The sequence below is a fragment of the Petaurus breviceps genome, unplaced genomic scaffold (genome assembly GCF_028583685.1).
Source record: "Petaurus breviceps papuanus isolate PSGF00001 unplaced genomic scaffold, PetGlider_PUasm1.0 229, whole genome shotgun sequence".
NCBI classification, from domain to species: domain Eukaryota; kingdom Metazoa; phylum Chordata; class Mammalia; order Diprotodontia; family Petauridae; genus Petaurus; species Petaurus breviceps.
In genome coordinates this window covers 22,236,258-22,260,895 of record NW_027185903.1, presented here as the reverse complement: position 1 = coordinate 22,260,895, position 24,638 = coordinate 22,236,258, and the positions used below count along the sequence as shown (strand labels likewise).

At 38.6% G+C, this 24,638-nt stretch overlaps 1 protein-coding gene across 6 annotated transcripts in view; it reads left to right on the top strand.

Moving 5' to 3' along the window:
- PDE4D (phosphodiesterase 4D) overlaps nucleotides 1–24,638 on the top strand; it is a 1,918,796-nt gene that overhangs the window by 207,611 nt on the left and 1,686,547 nt on the right. For 2 of the 6 annotated variants that reach the window (XM_069096355.1, XM_069096354.1), the window contains one exon: nucleotides 22,046–22,105. The exons of the other annotated variants lie outside the window; for them this stretch is intronic. The gene's annotated coding sequence lies outside the window, so the exon portion shown is untranslated. The remainder of the gene's footprint in view (nucleotides 1–22,045; nucleotides 22,106–24,638) is intronic. 6 annotated transcript variants of the gene reach the window in all.

Sequence of the window (24,638 nt, the reverse complement as noted above, 5' to 3'; positions counted from 1 at the left end):
AAGTTAATGAAGTTGGTAGCAGCAAGAGGAATGTTTGAGTTGACAAGGTGTGAATGAACTCAGTGTTCCATATTCTTTGTCTAGGGGCACTTTCTGTCAATCTCCCTTCACAGCGAAATTTTGTAGACTGAAAATAGACCTTGGATCTCCCTAAACATTCTCTTGGGTCTTGTAGTTTCCTGATTTTGACTCCATTTCTTTTTTGTTGTTGTTGTTCAGTCATTTTTCAGTCATGTCTGACTCTTCATAACCACATTTGGTCTTTTTTGGAAAGATACAAGAGTAGTTTGACATTTCCTTCTCCAGCTCATTTTACAGATGAGGAAACTGAGGCAAACAGGGTTAAATGACTTGCCCAGGGTCACGCTGCTAGTGTCTGAAGCTGAATTTGAACTCATGAAGATGAGTTTCCTTGACTTAGTGTGGGCACTGTAACCAATCTACCACCTACCTGCCCTTCTTCTTTATCTGGTCCTAACTACCCTCTATGGCTTTTTCAGTTCAATGGCTTGTTAACAGCATTTCTGACCTCTATTTGTGTTAAAAGTTCCCCAATGCCATTCTTTCCTCACATCTGGAAGGAAAAAGGAAGGTTCATGTGGTACCATGGACCCTACTTAGGCAGAATCATCAGATGCCAGACCCTACTTAATGACCAGCACCATACTACATTGCCAATATAATAGTGTTTCCTTTCTTCCCCCTCCTCCATTAATGTATATTATATATAATTCCTTATATGTAATTTTAACATACAAAACTACTCCATTACCTCTTTTATTTATTCTTTTCTTTTTGAAAGAGGAATCAGATTAATCTTGTTCCATCACTGAGTTATATACCACCAAATCAGTGATAAGTATGAGGCCAAATTCACTCATAGACAGTTGCATAGACACCAAGGTAATTTTTTAAACTGATCCCTTCTTGGATATTTTCTCCCGAGAGTTATTGGTCCTTTCCATTGTTATTCTTCTTCTTGTGACATTCATGCTGCTCCCTATGGTATCAGGCTTGGAGAATATGTGTGGGCAGTTTTCTCTCTTCCTTTTCATCTGTTTCAAACATCTCTTACTCAGATTTGTAAATCTCCAGGCAAATGTAGTTATACTGGTCCTTGTCGAATGGGCTCCCTGAGCAGTAGCCTCTAATTCTTCTACCTTAATTAAAAAGACTTAGATGCAACTCAGCTGCCTCTTATTCACATTGGCCTTGATCAGGAATCAATATCATCTATATGTCAATGGTTTTCATTAAAAAGCCCTCAGATATTACACTTATTTCTTTTCAAACACACATTAGTTCTGTTTACATTCTTTAAAGAGATAGTTGAGAAAATTTGGGCCATGTAGTAAATAACTTTTTTTTTAAACCAGACCTGTGATATCATCAATGTAGGGAGCTCCTGGTAAGGAACTTCTTCTACCAGTGCACACAGCATCTTCCTTGCAGTTTATCATCTTGGAGAGTTTCCCAGACTAGGAGACTTACCCAGGGTTAACTGACACAGGTAGTATGTAACAGAGGCCAGACTTTGAAATCAATTCTTAATTTGCTATATTAAAGTGTTACTACATTAGCAATGCAAGGCTTAAATAACAATATGACACCACAGATGTCATGAAATATGTATAAAATATATGTTGTTGTTTGAAGTAGTTTTTCAGTCATTTCTGATTCTTGGTGACCTCATTTGGGGTTTTCTTGGAAGAATACTGGAGTGGTTTGCCATTTTCTTCTCCAGTTCATTTTACTGATAAGGAAACTGAAGCAAACAGGGTTAAGTGACTTGTCCAAGGTCACACAACGTGGAAGTATCTGAAGTCACATTTGAATTCTGGAAGATGGGTCTTATGTATATAAGTATATATGGATATGCACACATACATACATATAGATGGATATACATATACATATAAATATATACATATATGTACATATAGATCAATACCCACACATATGTGCTAGATAAATATACACACATATAAATATGCTCTCTATGTGTATAAATAGATATTCTTTCTCTCTATAGATTTTATATATATACATATATACACATATATACTCTATATTCTCTAAATATACACACACTCTCTCTATAGATGCATATATATCTCTGCCCATGTCTATCCATTTCTTTGAGATTATATTACTTCTGTCCATCTCCCATGTATCAGAGCTACCTATGGCATGAAGGGGTCAGATTATCTTTTAGGGATTTTATGCTTCTATTGACCAGGACTCCAAACCAGAAAACTGGAATTCTCTCTCTTCTGGACAAACCAACAGACTTGAAACAATTGTGCATGTAAGGATGATGGCCATAATATATTAAAAGGAAGGAACTCTCTTATTAAATAAAGGAAAAATCAACAAACAATACATATTCTACTCTAGGTAACATAGTAGACATTGCTAGCTATCATAGTAGCCTAAGGGTTTTACAATGTTTACTAGTTTTTCAATGTCTCAGGGAGTATTCCTGAAGGTCATGTATAGTCTGTGTTCATAATGAATATCATCCATTGATATAGACTGGTCCCCAAAGTCTACTACCTGATCCATTGTCCTTCTGTGCTATGATTCTTCTTCATTATGGCTGTTCTGATGTGTGGTCAGCTCATTGCTATCACCTGACTAAATATTCTGACATATAGCATTTACTAAATGCTTATTGATTGATTAGCTGTTCTTTTTTTTAATTTTTGAAATGCTTTATTAACTTCTGATTTACATCATTCATTTCCGCCAGATTTTGAGTTACAAGATTTCTCCCCATTTTTCCCCTATCCACTGCCCCAAAATAGCAGTCCCACAGGATATCCCCTCCTCCAATCTGCTCTCTCCCATATTTTCTTCCATACCCATTTCTACTTTTCCAGTGGTTCTCTATGCCCCAATGCCTGTATATCTTATTTCCCAATTACATATAAAATAGTATTAATAATAGTATACATATACAGATATATATGTATAAATATATATATATTTGAATATTTTATTTTAAAACTTTGAATTCCAGATTCATTCCCTTCCTCCCTTGTCATCCACCATTACTGGGAAGATAAACAGTTCAGTATGGGTTGTACATGTGTGGCTAATGCAAAACAATAACATAGTAGATATATTGTAAAAGACTGACTATATTTCCTTCCCTCCTATCCCACCTCCCACTTGTTCTATTTCCTACTTTGATCCCACCCCTTTTCAAAAGTGGGTGCTTCCAACTTGCCTCTCCCAACCCCCCCCCCTCCTGCCCTCCCTTCCATCATCCCCCCTCTCATCCCCTTCCCCATCTATTCTCCTGGTGGGTGAGATACCCTATTTAGTGTATATTTCATTCCCTCCTCAAGCCAAATTCAATGGGAATAAGGTTGAGCCATTCCTTTTGCCTTCCTCTTCTTCCCCTCTTTTGTAACCATTTTCCCTTGCCTCTTCTATATGAGACAGTTTACTCCATTCTGTCTCTCCTAATCTCCTTTCAATATATTCCTCTCTCACCTCTTAATTTCACCTTATAAGTATCATCCCTTCCTGTTAAATTGGTCTTGTGCCCTCTATCTATGTATACCTGTAAACATATATACACACATTCATATATGTATTCATACACCCATATATCCTCTTATATATACATATATATTCATATGCCCACATATCCTCATATATAGACATATATATTTCTATTCCCTTCAACTACTGAGAAAAGTTTCATAAATTACAATTATTGTTTTTCCATGTAGGAATGTTAATAGTTCAACTTTGATAAGTTCCTTATGATTTCTTTTCCCTGTTTACCTTCTCATGCTTCTTGTATCTGGATGTCAAATTTTCTATTCAACTCTGGTTTTTTCAGCAAGAATGCTTGAAAGTCCTCTATTCCACTGAATGACCATATTTTCCCCTGAAACATGATACTCAGTTTTGCTGGGTAGGTGACTCTTGGTTTTAATCCCAGCTCCTTTGACCTCAAGAATATCATATTCCAAGCCCTTCGATCCCTCAGTGTAGAAGCTGCCAGATCCCGGGTTATCCTGATTGTGTTTCCACAATATTCAAATTGTTTTTTCCTGGCTGCTTGTAATATTCTCTCCTTAATCTTGGAATTCCAGAACCTGGCTATAATATTCCTAGGGATTTTCCTTTGGGGATCTTTTTCAGGAGGTGGTCAGTGGATTCTTTCAACCTCTATTTTGCCCCACAGCATCTTGATTTCTCATAAAGTCATTACCTTCCATTTGCTCCAGTCTAATTCTGAAGCAATGATTCTCCTCATTGAGCTTTTGAGATTCTTTTTTCCATCTGGCAAATTTGGCTTTTTAAGGCATTCTTCTCCTCATTGGCTTTTTGAGCCTCTTTTGCCATTTGAGTTAGTCTCTTCTTTAAGGAGTTATTTTCCTCAGTCAAGCTGTTGACTCTCATTTCATAATTTTCTTTCATCATTCTCATTTCTCTTCCCAATTTTTCCTCCACTTCTCTTATCTGCTTCTTGAGGTCCTCTATGACCTGTAACCAGCTCGTCTTTTCCTTTGAAGCTTTTGATGCAGGAGTTCTGACTTCACTGTTTTCCTCCTGTTCCATGCTTTGTTCCTTTTTGTCCCCAAAATAGGATCTAATGTTGGAATCTTCTGCCTGCTTTGTTTTCTTTGCCTGGTCATGTCTCCCCTCAGTCACTTGACCCCTGGGCTTTTTGCCACAGTAGGACTCTGCCACCAGACAGGGAAGTTTCCATCCCCAACGCTTAGGTTTTCTCAGCTGCTGGAGGTATTAGATGGGTGCCCTCTCTGAGGTCTCCACACACTGTGGCAAGCTGGACACATACACCCGGGACTTCTACCTTAGACTGCAATCCAGATGCAAGAAGGTTAAAGCAAGAGCGATTACCCCTCAGACCGGTGCTTGGTCCCCCTACACTCTGCAGGCTAGGAGCTGAAGCTGCCACGTGGCACTGGCTGGCTGTGTCTGCAACTCAGGGGCTTCTCGCCCCAGGGCCAAAAGCCATGCACTTCCACTTACTGGGTCCCAAAGTCCAGACTGCACTGACCTCTCATTTTGTCCTTTGCATTTATGTGTTGATAAATCTTGAAACAGCCACAGCTGCTGCTGATCTGTAGTCCCTCTGGCCAGTGGCTGGTCAGGCCTGCCCTGGGGCTAATGCCTTGGTGTGGGGTTGGGCTCCGCTCCCAGAGCACTAAGCTCGCCAATTCCTGCTGGCCTGCTGGGCTGTCCTCAGCAGGAGGTTAGCTTCTTTGTGTCATTTTGTGGGTTCTGCAGCTAAAAGGTTTGTTTAGAGTCCCCTTTTTACATGAATTGGAGAAGGTGGGAGCCAGAGCCGCAGGGAGGTCCTGCTTCTACTCGCTTGATTAGCTGTTCTATCCTCTACTGGTAGAGCTGTTCATCTTCTGAGCTGACGTAGGGTGCCATATCTTGAGAAATGTTGGTTTTGCTCTTGTTGGAAATCTTTAAGAAGAGGCTATACCACCATTCATCAGGTGTGTTAAAGTGATGATTCCTTTAGTATATGGATTGGATAAGATGGCTACTAATGTTCACACCAGCTCTCAAATGTGATGGTTCCAGTTTTCTCCCAGCTGCTGTGTTCTCTGAGCTATACAGAGAATTTATAATGTTCCCCCAACACTCTAGATATTATTACCAGGAGACTTAAATTTGAATGTGGTTACTAGTTATGGCTAATTCAGCCCTAATAATGGGAATAATTGGATTCATGATTAGAGAGTCAATCCTCTTAAGTCTTACACTCCTGTTTTACATCTCCACTTTCTCTGCATATGGGACTTACCCCAAAGCAAGCTTATTTTTGTGTTCCCGCAGGGACCTAAATTCCTTCTCCTGCTCTACTGAGATCAGAGTATGTGTGGGCCTTCTCCTGAGAGTTTAAACAATGAAGTAGATGTAGCTGATTGGTGAATAAGAGAATACTTGTTGCAGTTGGTTTTTGATACTGGCTGAAGAATGAGTGAAAGAGCTGTTGGTATATTGGTTTCAATGTTGGTATCAAGTATGTTAACAGAACTCTTCCAGAAAACCAGCTGTAAAAATGATTGTGGGCCCATGTGCCAAGGTCAATTCCTCCAAATGAGAGAGATACGTGTTCAGGACCTGTTGATCTGTCAGATGTGAAGTTTAATTGACCAAAGTAAATCAGTGAGATTTATAACAATTGAAGACTCTGTCACACTGCCATTTCCTGCCTTGTTTGATTACTGCCCTTAAAATGAAGTGTTATTTTCTATATACCTACTGAAACTCTCAAGGCAGTTAGGTGGTGCAGTGGATAGTGCACTGGGCTTGGAATCAGGAGGATTCATCTTCATGAGTTCAAATCTAGCCTCAGACATTTACTAGCTTTGTTATCCTGAACAAGTCATTTAATCATCCATTCCTCATCTGTAAAATGAGCTAGAGAAGGAAATGGTATCTTTGCCAAGAAATCTCCAGATGGGGTCATGAAGAATCAGACATGACTCAACAACAACTGGAACTCTCAAATTGTTTTTATAGGTCTGGCTAACAAAATCAGAGTAATATAAATAGATAGATCATCACATAACTTAACAATAACTATTTGATGCAATTGGAAATACCAGAGTTATGAAGTCACTGAGAGATAATTTAGAGCAGTGTTTCTTAGATTATTTTTAGTCTCTGAACTCACTAACTCCATCTTTTCTATGTGTTACATGAAAAAAAAATCTCATAGTCAGTCACTCAACTCACTGGAACAAATCGGAAAAAATTGACCATTGTTGATGAGCTGCTAGTGAGGTCTATTTGTTTCTTTTTATTTATGATTTTTTTTGCTTTTTTGGAGGGCAATTGGAGTTAAGTGACTTGCCCAAGGTCACATGGCTAGTTTTGTGTGTGTGTGTGTGTGTGTGTGTGTGTGTGTGTTAAATGTCTGGGTCCAGATTTGAACTCAGGTCCTCCTGACTCCTGGGCTAGTGCTCTACTCACTGCGCCACCTAGCTGCCCCTAGGTCTATTTGTTTCTTAACTCAGTGCTTAGCACATAGTTGGTGCTATATAAATGCTAGCTATTACTATAACTAATGCTGTTATTATTACTATTATGATGATGATCATGATGTAACTTCATTTTATTCATATGGTCATTGTTATAGTCAGAAGTCCTCTATGTCTTCAGGGACAGTCATTGTGAGTTTCTGTGACTGAAAAAACAATCATACCATGGTGGTTAACTCCCCAGTAATGAGCATCTTTGAATTTATCCAGGATGCAAGACATAATGCCCTTCCGTGGGACCACAGTGGAAGGTTTCCCAGCTCATTGGGATTTTTTGATAGCTCATGTCTTGATGGTATAGTCTTTGTGAATATAGAACAACTTTTTACTCAGCAAGGATTTATTAGTTACCTATTATATGCCAGGCACTGTGCTGGGTGCTGTAAATACAAAGCCAAAAACAAAAGGGTCCTTGGTCTCTAGGAGATTATACTCTTTTCTATGTCAGAATAGACCTTTAATGGAGATTTAGGTAAATTACTAAATCATGCCAGAAACACAAATATCGTACTATTATAAACATTCATGAGAGGAGGTATTTGCTTGCAGAACCCTGTAGAATCTTCACGGATACCCAGGAGTTCAAGATCAAGCATGGAAAATATTATTCTAATTCATTTACTCTTTGGGAAAAAGAAAGAAAAAAACCCAAAGCAAATAAAAAATATTTTTAAAATATACTCAGACCACCAGAGAATGGTGAAGCTATATTCTTTTGATGAAGATCTTTAGAAAAGACTTCATAGTTCCTCCTCTTTACCCATCCTGTCCTAGCATTTCATATCCCAGACTTAAACCCCAACCATGGTGTGGAACCCCTTCCTATTACACTGTCATTCATGTTGGTAAAAATGTCACATTTAAAATTAAGTTTTTAAAACATGAGCATAAGCCCCACTGCACAATTTTATAACCATTTGAAAATTCTAATTGGAAATCAGTTCCACTTTTGGCGTGCACAAGATGAAAAGACTCCAAAACAACGAAGCTGACAGATTCAGTTGGTTCTATTTAAAAGAACAGGAAAAAGTTTCGAACCAGCTTTGACCCTTTGAACAAAGGGATCCGAAGTAGTTGGTGAACTGAGTTTAAATTCTGGGCTCAGGGCAAAGCAAGCATTTCAGGGAAAGCTGCCTTTTTTTCTTTCAACTGCAAAATAAACTGTCATCTAGTGGAAAGGGTTTGTTTGGTTAATCTGTACATATGTGGACTTGGCTTTAAAATGAAACAGTTCAGCTCTCCTTTTAAACACCTAATGTCAACAGTTTACCTTGCTATAATATACGTTGCACTAAAAGAAAGAAGAGAAAACCTTAGAAAATATTTGCTACCATGCGAAATATGTTCAGACTTTATTTGATTTCTCTTAGGCATTTTAGCCTGGATTTTTCCTTGTAATTAGAGGGTCTGACTTCATTCATCATAACTAGTTAAATCTCAATATTTTAATTAGAAATATTGAAACAAATTTCAGCTCTTTGAGTTTTCATTTTCCTTTGGTGTACTGAATTGATTTTTTTTTCTTTTACATATATACATGGATTCACTTAGACTAGGGATGGTTTTGCTTTTAAAGGGAGTCACATAAATTCAGTGATTGGAATGGAAGCAGTGCCTAAGGCTCCAAACTGCAAATGAGAAACATTTATTAGCTTCTTATTTGGTAGCTAGGTGATGTTATCCTCAGGATTTGCCATCCTGCAGACTCAGAGCAGTCCTTCCCTTCCCTATTGTACTTGAGTTTAAATTAGAATGACAGACATGAAAATTAAGCCTTTTGACACTGAGGTGGAAGCTAAAGCATGTGGGTTCCTTTCCCTTCCCCCTACTTCTTTCTGTTTTTGCCCCTTCTAGGGCAACAGGCCCTGCTCCATCACAAAGCTCTGCAAGCCCAGTACTCTGTAGAAACTCCCCTCTTTACTTCCCTCTCCCGATGTTTCCTGATTTAGGTCTTAGGAAACCACCTTTGCAACCCAAATATCTATAGGGGAACAGAGGAAGAAGCTCAGGGTCAGACCCCAAGAGTCCAGCATCTGGCTATTATTCCAAACCCAAATCATCATGTGAATTTTGATCTCTTTATCTCTACATAATTTGGGTCTTTGTTACCTAGGAGATAAGCTATTGTCCTATGTGTTTGATTGACAGTTGTGACTTCAGAACACTTCTAATGTTCCCTAAATCTGATGACAAGTAGACATTTGATTGTAAGGCTATTTGATTATCCCCAGATGTTTGCATTTAGATTTCCTTGACTTCTTGTATCAATCAAGTAGCTTCCCACTTCAAATTAGAACCCAGCTTTCAAATATTCTCGTGTTGTTTTGTGGTACTATTTTGAAATGCCTCTGTCCACACTTTGACCCCCTTTGCAATTCACTTCCCTAACACTTTCTGATCTGATTGTGGGGAGTTATATAAGAAACAGCTGACTAAAATCTCCTGGAATCCTTAGGCACCAAGAAAGAGCTCAGTGATCCCCCTTTTTATTTCTTCTACCTCCTGTTCTTTTCCCCATATTCCCACTACAGGGTTCCTATATTGCAAGAGGGAAAATTATAATCAGGAGTGGGACTCAGGCTAAAGGTTTCACTTTCTATAAGTTGGGGGAGCCGAGTATTGGGAATGGAATTTAGAATAAAGTTCTGGTAGGGAACAAAAGAAGGCCCACTTTTGATATCTCATTTCTAGCTTCTCAAGGAAAGACTGTGTCATCTACCATAATTTGTTTAGTCATTACCTTATTAGTCCCCAACACTCGCTTTGCCAGTATGAAAACAGCTGCTATAAGTATTTGTGTGTGTGTGTGTGTATACATATATATATATACATATATATAGATATATATATCCTTTTCCTTATTTTTGATCTCTTTGGATATTGTAAAGATAAACAATTTTGAGAGACTTAAGAACTCTGATGATTATGTTGATTTGGAAGACTAATGTTGAAGCCTGCTACCCACTTCCTAACAGAGAAGTGATGATCTCAAGATATAGAATGAGACATACACTTCATTCTGTGTATGGCCAGTGTAGGAATTATGGTTATTTTTATAAATATGCTTATTTGTTACAAAATTTTCTTCATTTTTTTTCCCATGGTGGAGGGGGAGAGATAGAAGGAAGGAAAATATAGCCTTGTTAGTAGAAAACAGCTACAATAGCAAAAGACAAAGATATGATGGAATCTGAACCAGCCCTACTCCTAGCTTCAGTTTTTATTCCCCTTCAGGCTAGGAATAAATTAAGATCTGATAATTATGTTTCTCTGCCTGGACACTAACTTGTCTTAGAAAGAACAAACTGTCAATGCTGAACCCAGTTCTCACTTCCTCCTTTGCATTGAAACATGTGTTAGACTGAAGTAGCCTGAAAGCCCCAATTCCTAGACAGTTACCATAAATGTATAGGGGAAGAAGAAATATCGGTTACCCACCATTATACTTCTTCATTTTCCTCCTAGTTGATTCTCTTGTGAGTAATATGAAGGATCTGTCTACTCTGGAGCTGTCTTTTGTGCCCCATTGGCCCTCAGCAGTCAGTTAGACTTCTCTGACCCTTTCCTGGGTGACCCAATTCCTGGACTTGAATTCTAGGAAGAGGGAGAGGGAGGGAAAATGGAAGTGGTTTAGAATAACAGCCTGGTCCCTCTGCCCCAGATTTAGGATTGTTTAGGCCAGTGGTGTCAAACTCAAACTTAAACTTTATATAGGGAGCCCTAAAGGAAACATGGATCCGCTGACTGAATATTGATTTCTTATTTATGTTTGTTCTGCTGTTTGTGTTTTTTTGGCAAAGATACTGTAGTGGTTTGCCATTCTTATTCGACAGATGAGGAAACTGAGGTAAATGTCTGAGGCCAGATTTGAATTTAGGAAGATGAGTTTTCCTGAATCCAGGCATGGTGTTCTAGCTACTGTGCAACCTAGCTGCCCTACTCTTAGAGTACTGGACTACTTAGAGGTGAGGGAGCTAAAGCTCAGAGAAGTCACATGAGTTGCCCAAGGTCATACTGTTAATAAGCCTTAGAGGAAAGACTAAAACATTCAATCCTCTTTCCTTTGGATCAGAAGGATTCCTTATGCACCCAGCTTGAGGAATGTGTCTTTGACCTTGTGTAATGATAATGGGAAGTGAATCAGTGAGAAGAAAGCCAGGATAAGACATCAAGTACTCTAGTCAGGGTTTGAAAACTAGTACATTTTCTGCACCTTTTTTGGCCACTAAAAGGTCATAGGATCCTTGCTCTAGAGCTAGACAGGACCTCAGAGTCCATCCAGGCCAAATCTTTCATTTTATTTTATTTTTAATTTTTTAAAAATTTTATTCTGAACTTAAGAAATAAAATAAGCATTTCCATAACATAGTAGAATAGAAAAAAAGATGATTGTGCATGAAATTGCAACTCTATTATATACAACTTACTATTCCTTTTAAATATATAATAACATTATCATGCAACTTGGTTTTTACTTTTTTCTTCTCTCCTACATGGTTACCATTAGACACAAATATGTGTATGTATGTATTTGTGTGTGTATATGTGTGTGTGTATTATGTAAAACCATTCTACACATCTGTTTATCACCATTTTTCCCCCCAAATCTTAGAAAGATGAAGGGTCTTGCACAAGAGCACACAATGCAGGAGGTAGAATTTGAATCCAGGTCCTCTCATTACAGAGCCAGTTTTGTTTCTGCTGTACCAAATCTTGCCCTGGGACCTACTACTTTGTATAACAACATAAAGGTTGATTTGATGTGATTTGGAAATGAAATTTCCTGGCCTTAAAATTATGTACATTGATGAAAAGTACTAGTAGTCTATTAACAAATCCCTGCAATTAGTAAAACCATTCAAATGGCTCTGATTTATTTACATTAGAGATCACTGGATCATTGTTGCAAAGCCAGAATGAAGGCCTTAAAGTCCAGTCCTCTTATTTTACAGATGAAGAAACCAACATCCAGACAGTTGTAGCAACTTTGCCAAAGTCACACAGGTATTCAAGTGCTCATCAGTAATTAAACCAAAATTCTTAGTCCCAAGAACAGTGCTCTACATTCCATTCCCCACCCCCAGCCCCAGATATAAATCAGGAAAATTATCAAATAACTGAATTTTGAAATGTTATAGTTCAGTCCTTTTGAATTGTTTCAAGGTTTTGCAACCTGTTCTACTGAAAAATAAAAGCAATCCAGCTGAGTTTATTCATATTATGTAATAACAAGAGATAGGATCACTTAGTGGATAGAGAGCTGGCCTTGTACTTATGAAGATGTGAGTTCAGAAAGGTTTATTTTATTGCCCCAACCTTTCTTATTTTGCTCTAGGTGACTCCTTACGTTACCTACTCCTGGTCCTAGCATTTTTTCAAGATTTTCTAACCTTCTGTGAGTCATGTAAATTGCCCAAGTAATGGGGTGTATTTTCACCTAATAAGCTAATAATCTGCTATAACACGTGAAAACACATGAAATGAATTGAGCCTATTTTTTCCCCCTGACTTTTTGAAATAAGTGGTTACATTTTTTTTTTTTGAGGAAATATTATGGAAGAAAGACTGACTGCTTTTTCTAAATTTTGGTAAGAGCAATACAGAGGGGAAAGTGTAGCTTTCTTTGCTTCCTATTTCTTGCTGAATGTCAACAGCTTTCCCATGTCTGCTTTAGAATGTCATGAATGAGCTAGCTATTCTTGTTCTCCATGAGCTTGAGGTGCTGAGGGAAGACTAATGTACCAGCAGTGAGAGAATCTGTCATATCCAAGCAAAACTGAGGAAGAAATGCTAGTTAGCTTTCCCAGACATAGAGCTGCAGGATTGAAGAAAAAAAAAAAACAACACGAAAATGGATGACTCAGTATTGCCATTTCGCACAAGGAGAATGCGAAAATTCATTTTGGCAAATTCAAAGTCCATTGCAAACTCCCGCACACACGAATCCTCAGATGCCTCATTCTTTTCCCAAGGGCTGCTTCCTTTGTAGTCAAGTTACAGAGGGAAAGAGAATAATAGTCAGCTCATGTATTCAAAACTCAGTTGGCACTTTGAGTTTGTGTTTTTTTTTTCTCCTTTCAGTACAGATATATAATTTCATCAGTGTTGAGAATTCCCAGTGTGGAAACTCTTTCCCCGAGGCGGATCAGCAATTCACCTGAAATTTCTCATCTTAGAGAATTACCAGGGGCTCAGAGAAGTTATGATTTGCCCAGGGTCACATAACCAATATATGTGAGAGTTAGGACTTGAGCTCAGATCTAAATAAATCCTAGGCTGGCTCTCTATCCATGAAGTGATCCTGGCTCTTATTTGTATACTACATTGATGTAAATAAACTCAACTTGATTGTTTTTATTTTTTAGTACAATATAGGTGGCAAAACTTTGAGACAACTCAAAAGGAAAAGAACCGTAACATTTCAAAATCCAGTCATTTGGTAATTTCCTGATGTATGTGTGGGAGGTGGGAGGGAAATTAGGTTTGGTAAATGATGACCACTTAATATCTGTGTGACTTTGGGGAAGTCACTTCAACTCTCTGGGCCTCAGTTTCCCCATCTAAAAAATGAAAGGATTGGACTTTAAAGTCCCTTTTAGCTTTACAATTATATTATGTTCATCCCCAAGTACAATAATATCTTCTTGTTGTTTGGTTGTTTTGTTCAGTTGTGTTTGATTCTTCAAGACCCCATTAGGGATTTTCTTGGTAGAGATACTGGAGTGTTTTTCCACTTCCTTCTCCAGCTCATTTTTTTTTCTCTAGCTCATTTTTACAAATGAGCAAACTAATGCAAATAGGGCAAAGTGATTTCTGGGGGTCACACAGCTGGTAAGTGCCTGGGGCTGGACTTGAACTCAGGAAGACAAGAATCTCCTGGCTCCAGCCTGGCACTGTATCCACTCCACCCCCAGTTGCCCATGATCCTTTGATCCTAATGTAAATACATCAGACCCATTTGAATAATTTTAGTGATTGCAGGGATTTGTTGAAATGTTGATAACTGAGATGTCTAGTTCATAGGATCTTTAGATTTTAGGGTTACAGATTTAGAACTAGAAGGGACGTAGGAGACCATTTAATCCAACCATCTTGTTTTAGAGATGAGGAAACTGAGGCCAACACAAGGGAGGCTAAGTAACTTCCTCATGGCCTCACATGTGGATGAGTTCCAGAGGCATAATTTGAGAGTCCTCTGACTCCAGATAGTGAACAAATGCTGAACACATCAGGAATCACATTAATTTTTGAAGGACACATCATTATTCCTTTATCTCAATTAGATAGCTTTGTGTGTGTGTGTGTGTGTGTGTGTGTGTGTAAGGATTGCCACTCTAGAAAAAAGAATCTTATGAAAGTCAGTTTCATGGAGGAAGAAAAATTTTTGCCAGATACTGTGGAAAATTGAAATGTATTGAATCATATCTTCATACAAAGCATGGTTCTCACATATTAATTTACTTTTGTAAGTAATATGATAGCTATAATAGATAAAATCTGGGGAAATCATGTTACCTCTTTTCTTTAAGTTTTTATCAGATTGAGATACTCTATTAGGGTGTCCTAGAATCATAGAAGTTCATAGTCAGAAGCAATGGTGGTAGTCAGCTACTCCAACTAATGCCTGAAAAAGCATCTGTCTGTGACATAGCCCTTCCTTCCCTTAGTGCCTGAAGTTTTAAAAAGTACTTCATAGTTATCATTTGATTCTCTTTTTATTTGGAGGGGGAAGGCAGGGAAATTGGGGTTAAGTGACTTGCCCAAGGTCACATGGCTAACTTTGTGTTAATTGTCTGAGGCTGGATTTGAACTCAGGTCCTCCTGACTCCAGGGCTGGTGCTCTATTCACTGTGCCACCTAGTTGCCTCTTATCATTCGATTCTGATTACAACTTTGTGAGGTAGGCATTATTATTATCATCTCTGTTTTACAGATATGAAAACAGACTCAGAGAGGGTCATATCCATTTTAGCAACACGAGTGAGGGCTCTTAAGTGCCAGGATGATGAGAGAAAAGATATTGTTTAGCTTCAGTTTAAATTTCAGGTCTTTCCAACTGGAGCTGGGCTCCTTTCTAGCTCACCATCACCACCACAAGAAACATCTCAGCTGTATTTCATGTGCTGAAGCAAGCAGAGCTGATTTCAAAATTAATTTCTCCCAAACTAATGTTTTCCAGCTTCCTTTTCTAAATACAGTCTTAGACAAGTCTTACAAAGCTATGAAAATCAGTTTCATCCCCAAAATGTGACTTCGTTATGTGGCACACCTTTTTCTTTTTAGTTAAACTATTTGTTGGTTTCTCTCTATGAGAGGCAGAGGCATAATGGATAGAAAACTGACCTTAAAGCTGCGAAGACCTTTCCCATTTCTGACATATACTTCCTGTGTGACCCTGGGCAAGTCACTTAGCTTCTTAATTTTCTCACTTTAAGGCTGTAAGTTGCAAATATAGTTCCTTGCCTAAGAACTCCCTATACCAATGAAATAAATGCACCCATTGATTATTTTATCTATATCTATGTGAGTGTGTGTTTGTGTATGTGTGTATGTATCTTATTGATTTCTTTAAATCAGATTTTTAATCTGGATATCCTTGGGACTGTGAGTAGATGGGGGGATGGCGTGTCTATGAACTTGGATGAAGAAAAATCACACCTTTATATTTAATAATCTCTAAATGAAATTTTGGTTTTTCTTCAATTACAAATGTAGGCAGTTATTCTGAGGATGTGCCAGATCGCAAAATAAAATCAAGAACACTTGTTCTATGAAGTCCTCACCCCTACCTCCTATTTAAGAACTTTTCCCTTATAAAGAAAAACAGTTTAAAAAATCAGTTGAAATTGTGTCCTCATAGGATAACATTCCACACTCATAATCTTCTATTTCTCTACCTCGAGGAAGAAATGGGTTTCATCTGTTCTCTGGGACCAGACTGATGGGTCATTTATATCACATCCTGAATAGTACATTTGGCACCTTTGGGAAGATTGACTGTATTAAACAATAGCATCATTTTGAAGAGATCTAGAAATCCAGTTATAAGAACTAAGCAGCACTTACATCACTGGATTTTCTATCTTATTGATAGGATTGCTCTCTTCACAATACATCCATGACTACTCGTCTTGTGTGACTTTCATCCGTGTTCTTCTCTAAGTCCTCCACTCTGGGCAGACAGTATTGTGAACCTTCCTCTCATTTTCTTTATGTTGTTTATATATTAATAGAACATGTTGGCTATTCATTCCTCATTCTTTGCTTTCCCTCCATGGTTGACAGTCCACCTTGTCTTCAAATATCCCTCAGATGACATCCATTTCCCCAGTTCTCTTGTGCAATTCTTTGGTAGTACTCAGCTTCACTTTATTCATATCTACCACATACTTCTCCATTGCCCTTCAGGTGACATGAATTTCAGGTCATATGGCCTTCCATTACTCAAACACAGCTATCACTGTCTTATCACTAGCCACAAGGGAAAAACCAAACTGAATGAAGAATGCCTATTGTCCAGACTGTGGCATGCAGTTGACTGCTTGACTGGTCCATTGATAAATGTATCTTGAACAGTCACTTCAGGTGGACCATGCTGGTTTGAGAACTAAACAGGATAGAGAGAACTGGCTGGCTAGATTTTTGGAAATTTTACCCTGCTTTTAAAGATTCCCAAGCTCCCTGCTTCCCCCACTGTTAGAATGTAATCTTCTTGAAGACAGGAATCATTTATTTTAACACATTAAAAAAAATCTCCAACATTTAGCATAGTATGTAGTAGACATTTGTTGATTGCTTTTTCCCAGAAACAAAAGCCTGACTTGTTAACCATAATATTTTTGTATTTTTGTTCTTTGACTGTGTAATAGAGCAGACAAGATAGGGAAATATTTACAAATATATGTTATATAAAATCTGACCATGGCATGGTCTTTGTGACACAGTGAATCATATTTTAAAATCTTAAAGGTCAGTGATCAGCCTTGTAGCTGCAGAGGTACCCAGTGTTCCTGGTTACTACTGAACAGTGCATATGTTCACGCACATCACAAAACATGCTTGTCTCAATGGACCTAGCCTTCAGGCTTCCTTGCCCTGAAAGAACAATTGTCCGGCTGTTTTCCCTGGGGCACAGAAATGGGATCAAGGCTTCACCTTGAAAAGGTACAGTCATTGCAAAGAACAAGCAACTGAGCTGTGAGTCAAGTGTCTGTGGTAGTAATGGCACCTGGTGAAGAGAGAGACTTAATGTAATGTAATTGCCAAGGAAGGGCAACTTCCCAAGGTTCAAAATACCAGCATAGGTGCTCTCCATTTTATTCAGTGACAAACCAAGAACAGAGAAGATCAAAACATGACATCATTCCAAATACAGCATTTACTAAGCCGATTAAATAATCTCCAAGTACTACCCCACCCCAGGACCTTCCAATCATTCAATCAATTACAAAGTCTCTGTTCTAAATACTTCTCCACCCCTAGGCTATACCTTAATTTAATCCACCACAAAGTCCCTCTTCTCAAATGGAGATTAGTTTCCAAACATAAGGTCAAAAGTTCCCCACCCCTGGATCACAATTGAATCTACCCCAGAGTTACATCAAGTTTAAACACAGCACTTAATACCCAAATGGAGGTCTTTTCTTCATCTTGACAGGAGGCAAGTTCTCAGCAATCTTAGTTCCTGGGGAGACAAGGCTTAGCAAGGCCATAAGATACATTGCCAGTCCCTTCATGAATTCATCCTCTATCTGTAGAACAGTCCTAGAACCCCTGAACACATTAGCAAAGCCCTCTCCCAGGATTTCTGTAAACATACAACAAGAAAATCCTTCTTCAGGGCTTCTGAACCAACAGAAAGGTTCCCAGACCCCTGCAACAACAGCACTGTCCTTCACCAGTGGACAGTATTCACTCTCTGTCTGCAGGACAGTCTCAGGGCTTCTTAGCGAACAGCCAGGTTCCAGGACTTCTTCAACAGGACTGTCTTTCACCAATGGACAAATCTGGCAAAACAACATCAAAACAGACAGACAAAGTACTAGCAAAACAGCCATGTCTCCTCAGTCCTTGGCAGCTCAGGGGGCAGGTCTCAAAAGTCCAGGGCAATTCAAAGCGGCCACCAGCAATTCTCTTAGTCTCTCTCTCTCTCCACGAGGTGCTGCTTCCAAAAAAAAAGTTTCTTCTGCCTCTCTCTTGTCTCTCCAAATCTACATCACCAGCTCCTCCCAGTTCAGGACTTTCTTTTCACATCAACAAGTCCCCACAGGTGGGATTTAACAAGCTCTGGGTTTTAACACAATTTGGTTTAACACAACTTGGTTTGAAAACCAAGCCAATACAGGGGAATCTTTAATTGCCATTACTACCACAGTGTCCTCTTGAATTGTTAGTCCCTTGAGGAAACACTATTTATGAGGGAATTTTGATGAGTCTGGTTGGGTGTCTCTCCTGAAGGACTTTATCCACATAAACACAACAGCTTAAGCTTTAAAAGTGCTTTTACCAGTCTTGGCTTTGGCTTCCAATTACACTTATTTCCAGAAAGAATATTTATTGAACATATTAAAGTTGTATGTTGCCCAGATTCCTCCAATGTTATACTTCATGTTTTCGATTAGTTCTCAGATAGGGTGCTAGCATTCTGTAGGAGTTGAATAAATACTAAATGATAACAAACAAATAAGGAGAGGCAGAAACTAATATGCAGAACAGAAATGAGAATGTCTTTGAGAAGAAAAAAAATACCTCCTTTTAAGTTTCAAGCCAGTGTTTGGATGAAATTTTTTTTTTTAGGGCAGTTGGGGTTAAATGACTTGCCCAAGGTCACATGGCTAGTTTTGTGTTAAGTGTCTGAGGCTGGATTTGAACTCAGGTCTTCCTGACTCCAGGGCCAGTGCTCTATTCACTGCGCCACCTAGCCACCCCCAGGATGAATGTTTTGAAGGCTATGAAATGAATCCTGATTTACCAAGACCTTGCATATGGTGAGGTCCTGTGTATGGCATGGGGCTCTTGTGTGGTTTGAAGGCAGGTAGAGTTGACATCTCCAGAAATGACATATCTTCTTCCCACCCCTTTTCCAAGTGAGATTTTAATTCCTGTTGTGAGGAGAAGTAGGAAGTTGGGACGAGATGGGGTACCCAGCTAGAACTTTATCCATTCCCTTAAATACTGTCAGTGTAGGGGATAATATTGGATTCAATGGTCACTGTAGCATTGTTGTTGGGGATTGGGGATCCCAGATTCTGTGTCCAAGGCTTGACCCCCCTTCCACTGAAAACCAGTTCCACAATGAAGACACCTAGCAAATAGAGAAGAAGCCCATTTTCCTAAATCATTGCAGAAGAGTTGGAGAATATACACCAGACAATACAGAGTGAAGAGATTTTCTATTGGTAGTGAGATAACTCAGCTGAACAGAGAGAGAGAGAGAGAGAGAGAGAGAGATCACACCCTAATCTCTAGGGCATCACACTGGAGAAAGACATGTGATGGAAATTGCCTGCTCCTCTCATCTCTTCCCAGATTCTTTTCCGTTAGTAAACTCAAGTGAGATTGGTCTCATTCATCTTGCCTCTCAAAGCTGGAAGACATAGAAGAGTCCCAAAGAAGACGGAAGAGCTTGCCTGCTCGTGTTCTCTGCCTTCACACAGGGCAGGGGATGGCGTTCATGCCAGTGAGTTTAGGATAGGGATTACAGACACGTCTATTTTCCTTCCTCTTTCACAGTAGGACAAAGTATTATAGATTTATGATGTTAGCAAATTAATTTCAGGGTCTCATTCCATTTGGAAGCAAAAATTGAAATGACATCGTTTCTACACTTGTTTCTGGGGATGCAGGTGTATTCTTATGGCTTTCAGATGCATCATTCAGTCTTTCTTCACCAGCAACTATCAGAAAATAAGGAGCAGAGCCATTAATTAGTTAAGAGGTCACATCATGCAAAGACTGAGAGAAGGGGAATGTGTGTGTGAGAGAGAGAGAGAGAGAGTGTGTGTGTGTGTGTGTGTGTGAATGTGCATGCATGCACACATGCCCTCCTATCTGTGGGAAGACTAGCATTAAATCCGTGTCCATAGTATGAAATGATAGTCTTAAAATGTTGTTTTACAGGTCAATAAATGTAGGTACCAATATACAATGCTGATCTAACCTGCAATGTACTACAGCATTAAACTGCAGCCAGTCTGTTTCAAAGCCTTGAGATAGGAACACAGAATTGGAAAGGATTTTAGAGGCCATATAGCAGAACCTATTGGTGAACAACAACCCCTAACACACATGACCAATGGTATTCCAGTCTCTGCTTGAGGTAGCCTACTAGATAGAGTGCTGGATCTGGAATCAGACACTTTCCAGCTGTGTGGCCTTGGGTAAGCCACTTGATCTCTTTTGGCTTCAGTTTCCTCAACTATAAAATGAGGATAAGAATAGCATCTACCTCCTAGGGTTGTTGTGAACTTCAATTAATAAACTATTTATAAATCACTTAGCATTGTGACTGGTGCCAGGTAGGTACTATATAAGTGCTCTTATTGTTGATGTGGTTGTTATTTGATTGTTATGAGAAGGACCCTACTACTTCCTAAGAAGCCCGATTTCACTTCTGGACATTTCTAATTGAGTCTCATTCCTCTGCATTTTTCCCTCATTCAGTAATCTGGGATTCTTTTTCTTTCCCCCACTCTTGCATCATTTTCTAGTGAGGAATGTTGTCATAATGCTTCTATAGAAGCCACACAATATTTTTGTTCAGAGAATGATTCATTTTTAAAATGCCCTTGGCATTTCCAAGATTAGCAAAGACCTAGGAGGTCTTAGAGGACTAGACAGAAGACATTGTTCCTTGAGGCTAAACTGTTGTTCTCTATTTCTTTTTTTAAAAACTATTTTATTTAAAATAAAATTTTCATGCTATCTTTTGTTTTTACAACAAAAATTTTTTTTCACAATATCCATCCATTTTGCCCCTCCTGGAGAGCCATCCTATGTAACAAATTATATATACACATATATATATATATATATATATATACATACATACATATATATGCCTTTTGGAGGGCAATTGGGGCTAAGTAACTTGCCCAAGGTTGCACGGCTAGTTTTTTTGTGTGGGTGTTAAGTGTCTGAGGCTGGAACCGAACTCGGGTCCTCCTGACTCTAGGACCAGCCCTTTATTCACTGTGCCACCTAGCCGCCCCACAAATAATATTTATTTAAAGAAAAAAAGGGCAAAGACAAAAAAAGCGGTAAAAGTAATCACTACATCAAAAAACTCTGAAAAATAATATGTGAGGTATCACACCCTTGAATCTCCCACTTCTATAAAAGAACTGGATGGGGTCATCTCATATCTCTTCTTTGGTGACATATTTATTTTTCTTTTTATAATTTTGCAACATTTACTTTTGATTGTTTTGAGGGTTCTTTCCATTTACATTGTTGTACTCATGTATGTTGCTTTCTTGGCTGTGCTTGCTTCACTCTGCATCAAGTGGTATCCATGTTTTCATGCTTCTAAGTTACTCAATCCTTATGTTATTCATGTCTTACCCACTTTGGTAGGTAAATTATAGGCCAGCTTGGAACCTAGGTTAAGATTCACTTTGGTGGTCAAAGTTCTTACATTAGAAATTGATGAAGAAACTATAAATCCTTACATATTCTTTTCACACATGCACATGCACGTGCACACACACACACATCTCCCCTAAATGATTGTGTACACATAGTATCTATGGCATGTAGAATCAAAGCTCCTTCTGTATCCCAGGCTTCTCTGGGCAGGCCAATTTTTCCCAACATGGAGCTGACCTTGAGGCACCTTTACAGCATGTTCAGATTGCCTAGCATAGAGTCCACTGCATCCCCCAGGTTAGGGGTACCTCCTTGGATTGGCTGTCTGTGTCTTTAAAATGGGTGCAACTTATTTGCTTGCTCTTTTTGCTGCCTCTTTCTGCCACATTCCTTTTGGGATCTTTTATCTGCAGCAACCAGAGGGTGAAGAAGATGCCAGTCTACCTCCAGTGTGGGCACCATGAACTGAACTGGTAAGAAGGGAAGGACTGTCCTTCCCTTGTTCCCTCTTTTTATTTCCAGCTCTAAGAAACAGGATTGGAGCTGTTTGTTTCTGTTCTGTGCTGTGTCATCAGTTTCAAGTGCTGGAAGTAATCCATACCACCCAAGAGGTAGAGCCCTGGCAACCTTGGAACCAGGATTTCAGGTGGGGTGGTGCAGTCAGCCAGCCTGGCATGGAAACTCTGAGAAGCCAGGGTGCCCAGGACTTGAGCCAGGGGGCACTTTTGAACTTGAACTGGGAGCATGCTCTATGGAAACTGAGCTAAGTACTGAAATGAATCCCCTTTTCCTCCACAGACAGTGAGGAAGTATAGGAAGAGAGGGAGATTATACCTCCCACAGGTTGGAGGGAGTATTTAGCAGGGAATATTTCTGTATAAAAGTGAATGTGACTTTTAAGTGACTAAATGGAGTTATGGTGCAGAGGACCATCTCCTTCACTTAGGGGGACATTATCAGTGGGATATGGAACAGAGAACTTAGATATCCCCAAACCTACTTAGGGTACCAGAGAACCCTGAGGAGGGGGAAGGTGAAATATGACAAACCTACCTTTGCAGTGCTAGGGGACAGGGTGGTCTGTTACTCTTATGTGGGGTTTAGAGGGCAGGTGGGTTGGAAGAAGGTGGAAGACATCATTATCCATCCACCTCCCAGACAGTTCTAGTCCAAATTATGTAAAAACAAACACAGACCCCATTCCTCTGATGATTTTGCCATAGACATTTTTCTTTCTATAAGCCAGTGTCATTTACTTTTCAGCATAGGTACTTCCCCTCCACCCCATCATATCTGCTTTTTTTTTTTAGAATTAATTATAATTTTGTTTACATACAAAATAATCTTAAACCAAAAATAGAAATGATCTAATATTACATGGATATTTATAAATTATAAAATAACTATAACAATATTAATGTGTTGAGTGAGCTTTTCTTTAAGTGCAGAATTTCTCAAAATGTGTCTTTGATGGCATTACTACTCATAATTATTTTTCTTTTAAAACAGTTTTATTGATATTTATTTTTTATAATACATTATTGGTATTTATCTTTTACATTATATTATTGGTATTTATTTTTTACATTACATTATTGGTATTTATTTTTTATGTTATAAATATTCTCATTACTTCCATTCCATGAGGGCTCTTTTATAACAAAGTAAACAATTAAGCACAATGCAGTGTTTGTAATATTTCACACCTATAGTGCCCCCTCTACATTTTTCAAAGAGTTTTTTTTAATTAGCAGAATTTTTTTTCTCTTTGTTCCAACTCTACCCAATTAAAAAAAGAGAGAGAAAAATACCTTGTGACAAATATGTATAGTTAAGCAAACATTGCCTTGTTGACTATATTTTGGAGGGTTCTCATTTTATACCCCAAATATGTTGGGAGATAATGTTCCATCATCTATCCTTTAGAATCATGAATAGTTATTGTATTGATTATAGTTCTTTGAGCTTGCAAAGTTGTTTGCCTTCACAGTGTTATTTATTATATAATTTTTCTCTTGGTTCTGCTCATTTCATTCTTCATCAGTTCGTGGAATCTTCAGAATTGTTCATTTTTAATAATTTTGATGTTATAGCATAATTTTTTTCCTTGTTCTCCTTACCTCACTCTAAATCAGATCATATTAGTGTTTCCACGTCTCTTTGAAATCAACCGTTTCCTCATCTCTTACGGTATAGTAACATTTCATTACATTCACATAGTGCATACACCACTTGTCATTTCTTATAAAAATGTGAAATGTTTTGCTTGTCCTTACCTCAGTTGGCTTGTAAAAAGTTTGAGCAGCTTTATCTTGGCTATGGCAGTGAGACAGTCCTCTAGACCAGGGCCACTTAAACTTTTTCCACTCAAGAGCCCTTTTTGTATTTCAGCTGCATTCATTGGTGTTGTGTAGCCTCAGGGCATGTGCTGCTCAAAGTGCACATGCTTTGTGCTCAGAACCAAGGCTGCAGTGAAGTTGGACTATGCAACGAGGGCAAATACTGCCAGAAACACCTCAGATTCACTAGGAGTTTGATTTTTAATTAATTTTTGGTCATTGCATATTCAGAAACCTTTTATTGTTGCCAAATTTCTTGCCACTCCATATGAGGTCACAATCCAGAGTTTAAGAAGCATTGCTTTAGACTAGCCTGAGGTAGGAGATGGAAATTGAACTGATGATAGGAATAATCCTTTAGGAAGTTTCCTATAGCATTAAGTTTAATTTAAACATTTGTTAAATATTTTCTTTATGTTAAGGACAAGGACCATAGAAACAAAAATCAGGCACTCTGTTCTGAAGAGGCTTATAGTCTGTCTGAGGGGATGGGGTACTGGGGCCAGAAAGATGAGTCATTTTCTCACTTTCTTTCTTCTTCACCTACTCCAACTAGTTGTCAGGTCATTGGTTTGCATGAGGAGTGAAATCCTGTCACCAGAGGGTTTGGAATATGGCAGTGTATCAGCAATGCCATATTCACAATGCCTATAGAGATTACAAATAT